This window comes from Poeciliopsis prolifica, unplaced genomic scaffold (assembly GCF_027474105.1).
Source record: "Poeciliopsis prolifica strain line A6 unplaced genomic scaffold, Auburn_PproV2 SCAFFOLD012, whole genome shotgun sequence".
In the NCBI taxonomy this organism is placed as follows: Eukaryota; Metazoa; Chordata; class Actinopteri; order Cyprinodontiformes; family Poeciliidae; genus Poeciliopsis; species Poeciliopsis prolifica.
The window spans coordinates 2243619-2258694 of NW_026562387.1; the positions used below are offsets into that span (position 1 = coordinate 2243619).

The following is a 15076-nucleotide window of genomic DNA, read 5'->3' on the forward strand; positions in this document are numbered from 1 at the left end:
TTTAACCTTTTTCATCTGTGAAAGTTTTAAGTTGCTCTGACCTTCAACTTCCTGGCCAATCAAATCAAAACATGAATAATTAGCAGCTAAAATCTATTCAAGCTTTCAGACATAATAAATGAAAGTCCATCAGCAGCAGCAGCACAGCAGCTCCTAACCAGACATTATTTGTCCATTGAATCTCTAATCCTCAGTAACTTGGAGCTCGGTGGCTCAGACAGTCAGCCTGCTTCTGTCAGACTCATGCCCGCCTCCCTCTCCTTCCCTCTGGGGCCGCTGCCCCTGAACCGGCCTAAAGCAGCAGCAGGATGTTCGCAGGCTCAGCCTCTGTGCAAGGAAACATGAGCAGGCGCAGATATTCAGAGTCCCGGGCCGCCGGATAAAACCAGAGGAGGAGACGGCGGTCCGTGTGGTTGGAGCTCAGAGACTCAGGCGGGGAACATGTGAGCGGGGCATGGGCGGTGGGAGCGGGATTATTGTTCAGCACAGCCGAGAGACGCAGGAGGAGCCGGGGAAGGTAACTGCCACAGATCCACTCACTTGTTGAATGAAAGGACAGGTTCAGATGTTCTGCAAGCCAACTTTGAATCAGTCACATTACTGCCAGCATCACTTTAGTCGATGTCAAGGAAAAATTCCAGCTGTTTTCCACGAAGCTGCTGCTGATGGATCCGCGTCTGAGACACATCAGCTGATCATAGTGATGAAGCTGCAGAGAGAGAGAGAGAAAGAGCAGGATCTGCTTCAAAGTGTTGGTTAGAGTCGCTTTAACAGAATTCACATGAATTTCTTCCTGTAGAATAAATGAGATTTGCACCATCCACAGTCTGCGTGTCTCTCCGTGGGTTTTTCTGCACAGCGCAGCAGGAAAGTGGAACCAGTAATTGTTCCGCTGTCCGCACCGACTCGTCCCGGATTTATTTCTTAGCTGATTGTGCTAATTAATGCGCAATGAACGTGCGCAGAAAGAAGCGCCTCTCCGCATTAGAAGCGGGAGGAGACAGAATGAAGCAAACAGGTTTCCAAAGAGACAAGTGGAGTCAGAGCGCCGCGGCTCCGCTCACCTTTAACTCTGAAGCTGCTGCATGTGGAGAAGTTTAGATGAAGGATTTAGTTCATTTGATCCTCAAACTAAATGTGATCTATTGTTCCGCAGGAGAGACGCGGGACAGTTTTCCTCCACGAACCTTTTGGATTCGAGCGCAGCAGAGAGATCTGCGGACCGAGCGGCCAAAGATGAACACCGTTGTGTTTAACAAGCTGAGCAGTCAGGTCCTGTTTGAGGAGAAGGCGAAGGAAGTGGAAATGAGCAGCAGAAATTACCTGGAGGTCATCGACGGCCAACATCCAGACCTCCTCTGCAGCAGCCCGGCCATCAGAGACAGCCAGGCGGCCAGACACAGGCGGAGCGGGTATGTGAGGCTCCGTGTTCTGGTAGAGGCTGCTGCTCAGCATGCGTGGATGTGGGTCGGCTTTAGTGGGTGAAGGAACCCACGGGGGAAATATCTGACAGCCTGTGGTCACCTTAGCTGAGCGTCAAACGGGGAAAAAACTCTCCTCAGATCAGATTAAATCTTCGGGTTTTGCGCAAATAAGCGCAGCAAATGAAACATCTAAAGCAGAGATTTAAAGACTGATGTGGGTTTGGAAATATTATTAAACTCCATTAGCTGTAGCACAGCATTGTTTTTATCATGTGCATTTATTGTTAATATAATAAACATGATGGAAGTTTTTCTGCTGACGTGCGTAAATACGCATTTGCTCCGAATGTGGCTAAAATGATTTTAAAAGCGTTTCCGTTCAGATTCCTGTAGTTTCCAAATATTTTCTTCCTCAGGTTGTGATGTAGAACAATCTGACAGGTCCTATAATAAACCTTTTTCTAAACTGCTGCTGATCTAATGATCACTGAAGCTGTGATCAGAATTAAGAAGCAGCTGATATTTGTTCAGTAGCTCCAGAGACACGAGTTTGATTCGCGCCTAAAGACCTTTTATTTTATGAATCTGTTAAGTAATTATCTGATTAGTCTGCGAAGCTAAGTATTTATTTATTCTACAGTAAGGTTTTGAATTTTTGCAACTATCCGCAAACAAATCTTTACTCATTAAAGTATGTATTGTGTAAAGTGCGACTCCAGCATAATGTAAATGTACAGGATGAATCTCTGAATATATATATGTTCAAATAAATCATGGAAAATACAGAAAAAAAAAATATATATATATATATATATATATATATATATATAATATATATATATATATATATATATATATATATAACCTGTGAAATAAGATAAAACTCCTCTGGAAATGAGGATAAATAGGCCCATGGTCAGCCCTGAGCTTATTTCCAAATAATAATAATAAAAAAATAACTTTTTTAAGTAACAGTTAAATCAAAATGCTTTGTTGGAAACTGTAACTACAAATTACATATTTCTGTATTATTTTTCACTCTTCTTTAAATTAAAATCATTTAGGCATTATTATCTACATACACTATGATCAAAACAAGATTTATTCAAACCGACCGGTCTCACATTAAAACACGTTGGCGCAGCATTAAGCAAAGTTTTATACAAAACTTTTTGGTGTCAAGCTGAATAATTAGGCAGAGATTTCTCAAAAGGATACATATTTAGGTCTTCATTGTGTACATTTACAAAATTTTGCGCAAATTTGTGGTCCACTAGATGGAGACAAATTGCATCCCTGGTATCTGTACAATTGATATGAACATTCAGCAGTGGCAACAATATACATAGGCTGCCTGTTGTACTATTTTGAGACAAATTCACCACAGTGGTCAATAAAAGGTTATTTAATCATTAGCTGCAGGAAACTGAGGACGCTTTGTCCTCCATGTTTGATTCATGGAGCCGGTAACTGGAGCTGAACGCAGCTGAAATATGACAGACAGACAGACACATGTACTGCTGGAGAGGACAGATAGTAGATCCATGTGTGCTCACACAGATGTCTTATGGAGGTAAACAGGTGGAACTATTGCTTAAAAGATAACATTAAATACATAAATTGAATTTACAACAATTGATGCATTGACAAACCGCTACCCCAACTCCACATCTGTTTCCAATAAATAAATCCACCTTCATCTCTGTGTTCTCGTTCACCACATGAAGAGCCGATTTGAATGGATCTGACATTGTTTGTCTGGAACAGGAAGCTGCAGAAACATTCAGGATCAGGTGAAGGAATGTTCTCTAACAGAGCTCTGGGGTCAAAGGTCAGAGTGAAATGCGCTCCACGATGTTCAGGCTGATCCAGATTACAAGGAAAATATTTGGAGAACCAGAACCTCGGGCCCGCTTTGAGGTCCGACTGAAATGGGTTCCATCTGCGGCCAGTGGAGCCGTTTTGGGAGCTAAAGGAGAAGTGGAGAGCAGCACCATACTGACATCTGCAGGTTCAGGTGTTCCTCCTGTGGGTTCAGGACGTTTCTCTGATTCATCTGCCGACATTTTAGACTCGGCGTGAATTTCTGACATCTGCATGCTGAAGGCCTTGGGGGTGTCCGGTAGTTTGCCTGCGTCTAAATGCTGTCCCTGCTGGTGCACAGGGGTCGTCCCAGCGGCAGCAAAGTGCGACACAAGCGCCAGGCCCTGCAGGACATGGCGCGGCCGCTCAAGCAGTGGCTCTACAAGCACAGAGACAACCCGTACCCGACCAAGACGGAGAAAATCCTGCTGGCGCTCGGCTCGCAGATGACTCTGGTCCAGGTGAGACGCTTTCTTCTGCTCTGATTCCAGTAGGAGACAAAGAAAAGTCACACAGACAGGAGAGTGATCAGGCTGCTGGAGTTTAGATAGTTCAGATTTTACTGTTCCTGAATGTTTAGCAGGAGTGAAGTGTTGTTTCCTCTGCCTTCCAGATCCCTGCAGCTCTTCTCTCTGCTGAGCGTCTCAGGTTTTGATTGTTTCTTCCACTTTCTTCCAAAAGCTGCAGCTCAGCTTCATCTCATGTCCCAGAGAGTCCAATAGTGTCAGAACTAAATATGTTTTGTTGAATTGTAATAAGTTCTTTACAATTCTTGTTCCAGAAGAATAGATGTTTACCTGTTTGCAAATTATTCACAATTAATTTTCAATGGCTATTTCTTAGAGGTGCACCAACTGCAGGTTTCTGGCTGATTGCTGATTACTTATCTATAAAATGTCTAACCTGCCGATTCTGATATTGACTGATACAGAATTGTTGGTCTGAAGTGTTGCTAGATATAGCAACACTTCAGACCATGAGGCAACAGTGTGATGAGTACTATTAACGGCAATCGTGTAGACATGACCTGGTGTCTGTCAGTCAAAACTCTCTCATGGTAGAGGAAAAGAGGTGTGGTTGATTTTTAGACCTTTGCTGAGGTAGATAAGATCAATTCACAGGTATCCGCTAATCACTGATCTCCCTAAATTAACAAATTCAGGGCCAAATTATTGTGCAAACTTATTTTGTTTTCTTTGTTGGATGAACCTGGTTCTGCTTTCACTTTATGAAGGACAAAAACTTTAGTTTTTTGCCAATTAGGAATATGAAAACAGATAGTTATAAATCTTTAAACTCTCAGTCTTTAAAAATATGTTTGGACTGAACAAGTGATGGTTTTGTCCCAAAGTGTGAACATAAACTCAGATGTGACCATGATGTCTCTCTGTCTTTCCACTGATTGCTGCTGAGTTCTTCCACTGTTTAGTCCAGACAGACCGCTGTTAAGGCTGCCAGTGGCGTTGAACGCATCACTTCCTGTGTGTTTTTCCCTGGAGAGGCCGACCTGGCAGCAGGTGTTAAACAGCAGCTAAATCTGTCATGTTGTAGCGCAGCAGTTAGCTTTGTTCCATGTCAATGTTGTGAAATGGAGCCGATGATCTGGTTCCATCTCCATGGTTCCTGAACTCCGTCGTGGTAACATGCTGTCTCCTTTGGGACCTCCCGTCCTCATGAGGACACGTCCCTTCCTCTCCCATTCCTGCTGGCCAATTGGTTGCTGCTTCCTGCCTGCTGGGCTGCAGACTGAAGACAGTGGACAGTCCAAGTTAATGAGAAATGTGATCCTGAAGGAGAGGACGTGAAAACTAAGCAGTCCAGCTTGAGGCCGCCGTCCCCGGCCGTTCATCAGAGGCTTGAAATCTATTGAGCATGAAAAGTTATTCCAGTAGAATCTAATGGTCTCCACTCCCAGTGGAAGGAAGAGCAGCGGCTCAAGTGTCTTTTTTATTGGATCTTAAAGACAGAGATGGAAAAACGTCTTATTGGAGGGAGGCTAGATGTGTCCAGAATAAGCAGGATGGGGACGTGTGTCTCAGTCAGAGCATTAGATCATGAAATGATGCATTCACTGGCCGTCAGCCGATTCTTTGTACACAGTAAAAGGATGAGAGGCTTCAGTTTTTCTGCAGAACGTCTGGGATGTTCCTCTCAGCTCCGTTCAAAGAGCTGCAGCTGACCTGCTGCTGGACTCTGTCTCTGCAGCGAGGCGACGTCTCCACTGAGGACGACACGTTTAGTCTGTCTGTGGATGTGGACGAGTGTGGACTCTAGACATTAACACGTCTTCCTGTTTGCTGTGTGTGTCTCCTTCCTGCTTTGTCCCCCTCAGGTGTCCAACTGGTTCGCCAACGCCAGGAGACGCCTGAAGAACACGGTGAGGCAGCCGGACCTGAGCTGGGCGCTCCGGATCAAACTGTACAACAAATACGTTCAGGGCAACGCCGAGAGGCTGAGCGTCAGCAGCGACGACAGCTGCTCTCAAGGTACGCCTCAAGTTTGTTTGACAAATGTGCAAACACACGCCGGCTCTCCTGGGAAGGTCCGGCCCGTTTTGGTGAGGAAGCGTTAGAAAGTCAAAGTTCAGTCGTCCTGCAGTGAATGAACAGAAAGTTCAGAGCGCTGTGGTGTCAGTAATCTCTCCCTCAGTGTGTGAGGAGGAGAAGCTGAGTGTGGCTCCCAGAGGAATGTGTGCATGGTGTTTGTGTGTGTGTGCCGCAGGCCGCTGCACCACCAGAGGCTCCGTATATCCCTGACTCGTCTCCCTGTCATATTCTGGTTCTGGAGCGATCCGCAGCCCGCTCCCACTGCTGGCCCGTGTGCTGAAAGGCCCTCCATTATGTTCTGAAGCCTATGCTTTTGTTCCAGAGACTATTTCTGGGAGCAGATCTGACCCTGCTGACCATGTTCATTCCTCTTACTGTCCTGAAACGGTCCAGCTTGTTCTGGAACTGCAGCAGCAAATCCAGGCTAAAGTAAAAACTGTTTTCTGCTGGTGTCCAGCAACGTGATGTTCTGTTCAGGAGAACAGTTTAATATTTTTATTGGATCAAATCAAAAGGTCAGATTGATTGGTGACAGAGGAGATGCTGGAAGAACCATGTGGTTCTGATTAATGGAAGCTCTCATCTTAATTTGGACCAGGCTGAACCAGACATCTAACCCGGCCAAATGACAGAACTGCAGTCCTGGCAGCGACAGAATCTGAAGTGAAGTGTCTCTGATTTCCCTGCTGCTAGAGAATCTCTGGGTTTTCATCAGACTTTTATCTTCCTCCTGTTTCTTTCATCAGGCTGGAAGCTGGGCTTTAATTTAGTCTCCTCAACTGCAAAGCATTCTGGGAAGGATTTAATTCTGCAGGGGACAAAGGCTGAGATAGAAAGGAAATGGATCAGCATTAATTACGATTTGGTTCTGTGTCTCAAGTCTGAACTGGGCTTTCTGTTGTGGAGGCGATGCCAACTTGTGGGCAGGAGCAGAAAGTTTAATTCTTCTGGTTCTGCTGTTTGAATTAAAGATTAGCTCCAAAGAACCGTTTTCCTTCAGACTGGGTGAACAGAACTGAGACAATAACTGGACCTGGAGTCCAACATCTGATGGAGGAAATGAGTCATTACAATGTGCACCTCCACTGATTGTTTTTAGTGACTTTATGACCATATAAAAACTGATGGGACCTAAATGCAGCGACCCAGATGAAGATGGAGAGACTGGAACCAGTCAGCTCCACTGGTTTACACACCATATGTACATACAGGCCTTATGCTGTAGTCTTAAGTGTTTCTGCATCAATGTGACCAACAACAGATGTTCTTTAACCATAGAGAGTTCTACAACCCAACGAGTCGATTGATCAATTCAGACACAGATTTTCTTTTTGGCTGTGGAGAGTTGAGGTTCATTTACACTGTTTTATGTCGTTAACTGATCCCAGTTAGGAGTCGGGACAAGAGCAAGAATAAACATGATGTTTATCTTGTACTATAGATCAACATGGCAACAGAAGTTTGTTGTAAAGTTTTAAGAGATGGTTTTTGTTGTGGAGAAGACTTCCTGTCCTCCACCAACACAACAGTCATGTGAGCATGTCCCGATGTTGCAGATGGAGACAACCCTCAGAGGACACAGAGCGGTCCTGAGGATCTCACCAAGCCCTTGTACCAGAGCGTCATCAAGAAGGAGGGCTCCCCCATGGTGGGCGTGGCCATCGGCATGGACCCAGGGCTGCGTTCTGCCGTGGAGGCCGAGGACTACGTGTCTCCACCCAAGTACAAGAGCAGCTTGCTGCACCGTTACCTGAACGACTCTCTGCGGCACGTCATGGTGGCCAACGCTGTCATGGACGCTCGCAAGAGGAACCCACTCTGGCTCCTTCAGCTCCAACGAGTTCGATGACGAGCTGCTGTCGCCATCGTCCTCTGAAGCTGAGGCCCACTTCGTCTATCGAGCCGGTAAGGAGACCACTGACTCTTCCAGGAACTCTCCGACACACACACCACATTCCTCATGTCTGATCTCTGTCTTTTTTTCTGGACGTTTATTTTCATCCCTCCAGCTCGTCCATTATGTTCAGCTGTCTGTCCCTCTGCAGGATCTCCAATATCTCTCCTGCTAACTCTCTCTGTTCTTCCTTTAATTCAACATGTTGAATGTGTTGCTGAATCTTCTCCTCATGGTTGATGAAATGGAGAAGCTGTTCAGGAGCTTCTTGAAAATTTTGTAAAATTTAAAAGGTGCAGTTCAACTGAAACACACAAGCATATCCAGTAACCTGCACACTGACAAACCCACACACACTGAACCACTGGTTGTCTCTGAGGCCGTCCAGACAGGTGGGAGGAGCTTCACCCAGCTAACCAGGGTCTAACAGGTCAGACACAACAAGGCCATGTTGAAGACTTTCAGGCTGCTGGTTGTCTTATCTTTGATCCTGCTGTGGCTCCAGGTGAGAGAGCAGAGCAAAATGTCCAACAGGCCTCTTGAGACTGAGAGTTGAATGTGGGACCTTTGCAGCCCAAAGCGTCTGGAAGCTGCAGGAGTTTCTGCAGAGTTTCAGAGATGTAACCAATCAAGAACAGCTCTGTTTGTATCGGCTGAGAACACTGGCTCTTTGTTCAGGTGGACTTCACGTCCAGAAGTAACATTTTCCCTTTGTGTTGAACACGATCAGAACAAGGAGGGTCCGGATCTGAACTGGGTTGTTGGAGGGAAGAGCTGCTGTTATTGTGTCTTTTTTGGACAAAAGTGTTTCTTCTTGTCTGAGTGTGAAGCACACAGAGTGTGTGTATCTGAAATGAATCAATGAGTCAGACAGGAACAATTAAAACCCTTTGACCTGAGCCAACATCAGACTGTTTTCACTGCAGAAGCTTCACTCCAGCAGATTTTATCAAGACAAATCCGAAAAGGGCTGAATTCAGCTGGCAGACCTGCGGCCTTTAATAGACACTGACTGTTTTATCTCTGGCTATTAAAATTTCTTGCTGCTCATGTCTCCCTTTTGGCCTCTTTGGACTCTGATACATTTACACAAGTATTACTCTTTTACTTGTGGCAGAAGCTTGTTGGGTCAAATGGAAAGATTAATCCAAAAGGGACAAGGTCCTTCTGGGAAAATCAGATCTGATCCAAATTTAGAATATGAATTGAGAAAATCAAATTTTCATTCCACGTCTGATTTTTGAGGAAACAAAGCAAATGAAAAATTGCAGAGAGAGAGAGAGAGAAATGTTTTCAAGGTCAAGTTTTTGTCATTTCCTGCGGTTTTTTTCTCCTGTTTGCTGAAAATTCCAGATATTTCTTCAGAGAACACATTCTTCCTTCATAAAGAGTTTTATGTTTTAAAACGAGAGAAAAATGTGTCCCTGTGCAGCAGATTTGACATAAATCTGTTCTTCTATCACCTCCACAGAGGACACAGCGTCCAAATAAATCTGATTTAAGATTACTGAAAGCTTCAGACCCAGACTGGGTTCTGTTCTCTGGCTTTAAAAGATCTTCACTTCTTCAAATTGTCCAGGGAACTTTTTGGTCATATTCTCTTAGTAAGTTCCAGTCTGTAATAAAGTTGTGATTGGGCAAGGAAAAGTGGCGAACCTGCTCGCTGCCGTCCCATTGGTCAAAAGTCCATTTGTGTCCCAGTTGGTTGTTGTGAGCTCAGCCAGAACTCCTGACTACAAAGAGCAGACAGACGTGGCAGCAAATGGAGATCATGGATTGGCTCCAGTGAAAAACTAAACTTCTTGAAAGGAATCCCACTGGTGAAGCTCCAAGACCTCAAACATCACATCCACACTAGAGCTAAAGGAAAACAAGCAGCATGAGATAATAGTGGCGGATGTTGCAGGAGCAATGTCTTAAGATGAATTTTTGATGGCGACAGACATCTTAAGAATTTTCAGTCTTAAGATGAATGAATAAACGATAAAAAGTGTTACTGTTATAAACATATAAACTAATTTTAAACATAAAGAATTTGCCCAGTTCTGTAAAATATAGCTATAAACGTATGTAAGCGGAACAAAGAATAAAACTCAATTCAGTCTTCCGTATCATCTGTTTACTTTTAGGACATGTATTTGATAACTTTACTGGAAATAAAATGGTGCACAAAATGCACAGATATAGAGGTACTTAAAAAAAAGAAAGTCAAAGTTTGTGTCAAAGTGACGTGTAAAACAGGAATGCAGCTTTGGTAAACGTGTTTCTTTCCTTAATGATTCCTAAAATCATCATGGCTTTTTTAAAGGGCTTTTTCAATCCATTTTTCAATCAATTCTTGTTTAGGATACTTGGAAAAAGAAATTAGAACTGATTGTTTAAATGTTAATTTTTGTCTCCACCAGGTTTTCAAAACAAAGATGCTTCTGTTTGCTGTTTTAGCAACTCTTTAACTTCTAAACCTGCTAATTCTACAACAAGAAACAACCAACAATCAATAGCTTGGTCAGAGAGAGCCTGAATGCATGGCACTTAAGTAACGAGCTGAAATTTATTACAAGAGGGTGATATGGTAAAATATAAAAAATCTGCTTTTGTATATTTTACCATTTGATGATTTTCAATAAAGGTAAAAGCTTTTAGCATAATAAAATGACATCTATTAAAATAAAAGATTAAATCACTTGTGATGTTTTGATTTGAAAAATGTTGTTTAGCAGATTTTAATTAAATTCATCTTAGTTATAATCATGCAAGGTAAATTAATTAATCCTTAAATACAGCAGTCAAAATGACTTCTTATTGCCATTTTAGTGATAAATCTCCCAGCTCTGATGTTGGATATCTATCAACATCTGTCTGTGAAGCTGCAGAGAAACATCAACACAGACAAAGTTTACATGTAGGCAGCTCCCCAACATGGAACTAGAAGAGAGTGGAATGAAAAGCTCTCTCAGTCTGAGGGGTTTTAAATTGTCGACACGCTAAGACTTTGTAGGACAATGAGGCTCACACACACCATCAGATGTTGAGATGTGGGGAACACAGCTGTCCATTTGCCCAGGGAGCCGCACTGCCCGACTCTGTGAAAAACACAAACTGTTTCCATTTTAAAAGCTGAGTCGGCTGTAGAACAATAGGTAGCCTCTGTGTTCCCACGGGATGGAGGAAAAGAGAGCTTCACAACCAGAGAGCAGAGGTGTAATCCAGTCAGGACACACACAGTTTGCTGCTGAGCTTCCAATGTGAACAAGGGCAACATAATGATGCAGTAAGTCCTGCACAAACATGTCATTTGGCCTCCAGATCCCCAAAAAAGGCTGCTTTTGTCCACATGTAAACACTTACAAGTGTGAGTAATGTTTCCCTGTGGTTACTGCTTTTTTTTTTCCACCCTAATGTGATCGTTTTATTTGCCACCAACAAGAGCTGATCATTCCTGGGAATGTTTCAGAGAAAGCTGTAATAAAAGCTCCTGGTGGAGGATGGTCAGTCTTCTGCTGTTTCTTCTGGACATGCTGTAGAACAGCAGCAATAAGTCACTGTTTTCTGCTTCCAGTTCTGCTTCCAGAACATCCTACAGTATGCAAAAACACAATTTAATTTGCAAATCAACAGGGCTTAATTCATGCAGTCACTGTTCTGTTTATTCACAAATATGAAATTAGACTCAGTCAAAGGACGTTGAACTCTTTGGATGTTTCTGTTTGAGCCTCCAAAAGAGGCTGCACGTTGCCATGTTTGGAAAAAAAAAGCTGTGGTTGCACTTCAGATGTGCCAGGTATCAGCTTCCTTCTATTCCTCATCAGTTGCTTCAGAGGAAATCTGAACTTTTTCATTCATCTGCAGAGGTGAGAGCTGTCTGTGCAGGTCCAACTGAGTCAACCTTGATCACTTGAGATGAACTCATTTCACTTTCTGCAAACATACTCAGACTTGGGTACTGTCAGAGAATGTCAGAGATCACCTGATCCAGGACCAGGTGATCCCCCTGATCCTGGATCACCTGGATCAGAGGGAGGTTTCCAGAACAACCTGAACCAAAACTGAGTGGTTTGTGACTCTGGGTTATCACATCCTCATCTCCCTCTCACACATTCCTTCTATTCTTCTAAGGAAAGCACTGTGGTGAGTGAGGTCAGGCTCCTCTCTGTGGAAGAATCCAAAAATGAGCCAGAAAACTAGAGGAACATTTCCTAATCAGGGCCGTATCAGCCCAGAGCGCCTCAGACCTTGTCCTGTCATCATGGCTCAGACTGCATGGGAAGCAGACAGAGCAGCGAGGAGATGGAGAGTCTGAGGCTGTTGGAGCCTGCAGAGATGAGATCAGTGGATCAGGATATTAAGAAACTCTGGAGGCTTTTAAAGCAGCAAGAGAGGTGACCAAGATAAAGCTGTAAAGTCAGAGCAGTTTAATGGTTTGGCTTTCACACGATGTTGGACTTTTATATTCATAAGAAAAGATGCAGTGAAGATGAAAATGTTACTCAGGAGGAAGAACCGATTGACATGCAGGATGTGCAGCATGAGCTTGTAGAAGACGGGGTTTCCCTGTGTGAGGGATTTGTTCTGAACAAAGGACGACCTACTGAACGTCTGACACTCTTAATACCTTTGGACTAAATAGAAACTTTCAGATAATTTTCCTCTTTTGAACATTTTCTTCTCATCCAATCATCTCTAGCTGGTAAAGACCAAACTTCTTAAAAGTTTAGTCAACTTAAGTAGAGTGCCTGGAGGCTGCACAGCTAGAAAGTCCAGATGTTCTGCTGTCTTTTAATGCCTCATGAAACTCCAAGCTTGTGTTGTCATTTTCACTGATGGGCAGATCTGAGCGAAGGCTGAACGCGAGACAGAAGACAGGTTGAGGTCTCAAAACACCAAGAGCTCTCAGTAAACAGCTGAAGTAAACACTCTGGCGCCCATAAAGACAACTTTACTTTCATTGTTTAATGACTTTGCTATTCCTCACTAATGTTTCACAGATGAGATGGCGATTGGTCCCATTGAGGAGGGGGGAGGAAAGCCAACATTCGGCCATCTTTCTCCCACTGACTCACTCTCAGCTCTGTTTCGCTCTGTCTTTTTCGATCTGATTTCTTCAGACAACTCAATTATGCTGGCTGGGCTCCATGTTTTCCAACTAAATATTACACCATAGACTTTATGAGTCATAAGAAACATTTCTGCTCCATCCTATCAGTCACCTTTACGCTTCAAGCCTTCTCGCTAAACGTGTCTTTTTCCTTCAGCGTCTTAAATAAAGACAGAAACCAGAGCAGCACATGTTTGCTGAGGACACGGTGTCCACTGAAAGAACAAAACACAAGTCAAAAACCACACACACACACGCACATGCATCCACTAATCTGCTGAACATGCAACCTTTATTTAACGAGGGCAAAAACTTGAGATTAAAAATGTCTTTTGCTAGTGTCCTGATGTTCTGACCCAGAGAAGTCTACTGAGTTTTTCTCTCTCTGCTTTCAGAAGCCACAGACCATGGATCAAGTCAACATGACAAGTGAGTCGACCTTCTCTCCCCAGATAACCTGTGTCCAATCACCAGCTGAACGTGAGCCGTAACGCTCTGTTTTGTTCTCTCTGTGCGCGTTTGCGTGTTGTGCCGGTCGTCAGGGGCAACGGTGGCGTCGCAGCGACGCAGAAGGAGAAGGTGAAGGCCAAAGATGAGACGTACTGGAAGGAGATCAACGCCGCCATGGCCTTGACCAACTTGGCTCAGGGGAAGGACAGCGTCTCCGGGACAACCAGCTGCATCATCCAGAAGTCCTCCCATATAGCTGAGGTGAAGACTGTTAAAAAACCTTCAGCTGCTGCTGAAGTTTTAGCTCTGACGTTATCTGTCTACGCAAAACAGCAAACGTTCCTCTCTCAGCAAACAGAGGCCAAATAAACTCACCCTGACAGAGGAACAACTTGTGCTGGAGGAGAAGAAAGGCGTTTCAAATTGAAAACGTCAGTATTTGCTCTTATTGAAAACATATTAAAGATTTCTTGACCATCCTTTTCTTAAAATTAGAAACTTTTGTAATGTTATTTTTGTATTACTCTTTTTTATTTCTATTTTTACTGGTACAAATTTTGTATTCTCCAAAGTGCCTTTGTTTGTTTTAGCAGATCAGCTCTCTGATTGTCCAGATCTACAACAAACAGAACCTGATTGCTATAAAATAAAAGTCTGCACCAGTGAAGCTTCACTGTAACCTTGACTTTGCTCCTTAGACCAGGTGTTTATATGAACCACTATAGCCTTAAGCATATATGATTGTTGCCTGGATGTGTCAACCGGTTCTGATTTGGAACCAGTTGACATCATTCATCCAGAATAAACAGGGTCTGTTTATGTGGGTCATAATGGACATAGGTTCAGAAGCGTCGCTGTCTTATATTTTCTGACACTCAAAGTGTTGTGATCAGAGACCTCAAGTAAGAATTGAGCTGCACCATTTCGCAGTTTCTGATGTTGAATGTTTCAAAGAGTTCCTGGTTGGGAACATGTTTTAATGAAATAATGAAGGAAAGTCAAACTAATGAAAGACAAAGTTCCATTACTTCATCTGGTGGGACAATAGAAGAACCACAATCTGCCTGTATTATCTTACAGCCAGTCAACAGAACTCTGTTCGGGTCGACAGTGCAGTAAATAAGTCAGGAAGGAGGTGAAATGAGGACAAACAATAAAGCTCATTCCAATGACTTTGTAAATTGAAAGGTTCTGTATCAATGAACTGAAGTCATTGTCTGTGATTCTGAAGAGAACCGATGCTTTAACAGGGAGAACCTTGATTCACTGACAACAGAGGAGTCATTATCATACAGTAAATCAGGACACGTAGGGAGGAAACGGAAACAAGATGACTTTGTTGTATTTATATCAAAGCAATGGAAGTGGTAACCATCAGTTTTTATTATTTGCTAATATATTTGTTTATTCAGATGAAGACTGGATGTTCAATCCAATGACATGTATCTCCTTGTGTTCTCAGATTTTTTCTCATGTAAAATTTCTTTTATAAATTGTTGGTTTCTAACAGCAATGAATAAACCTCTGAATGGAATGAGTCATGTCTGTTTTTATACACTGAGACTAACGATGACAGAACAACCCAGTGCACAGAATACCATAAAGTGTTTGCAACTGAGCATCACCAGAAAGTTTCATAAACTGTCAGATTTTATTTCACATTTCATAATAGAAACAGTGAGAAATACTTGTCTTTGGATCTGAAATTAAAGTTAGAAAAAATATTTTGTTGAATTTTGGGTTCAACATTAAAACAGAATTAATAGAAGAAAAACTTCAGGAATAATTCCGAGCAGGTATTTAA

General features: G+C 43.1%; 1 pseudogene; it reads left to right on the forward strand.

Moving 5' to 3' along the window:
* The first annotated feature begins 1172 nt into the window (after positions 1–1172).
* LOC129364586 (homeobox protein Mohawk-like) lies at positions 1173–14788 on the forward strand (annotated as a pseudogene).
* The last annotated feature ends 288 nt before the right edge of the window (positions 14789–15076 follow it).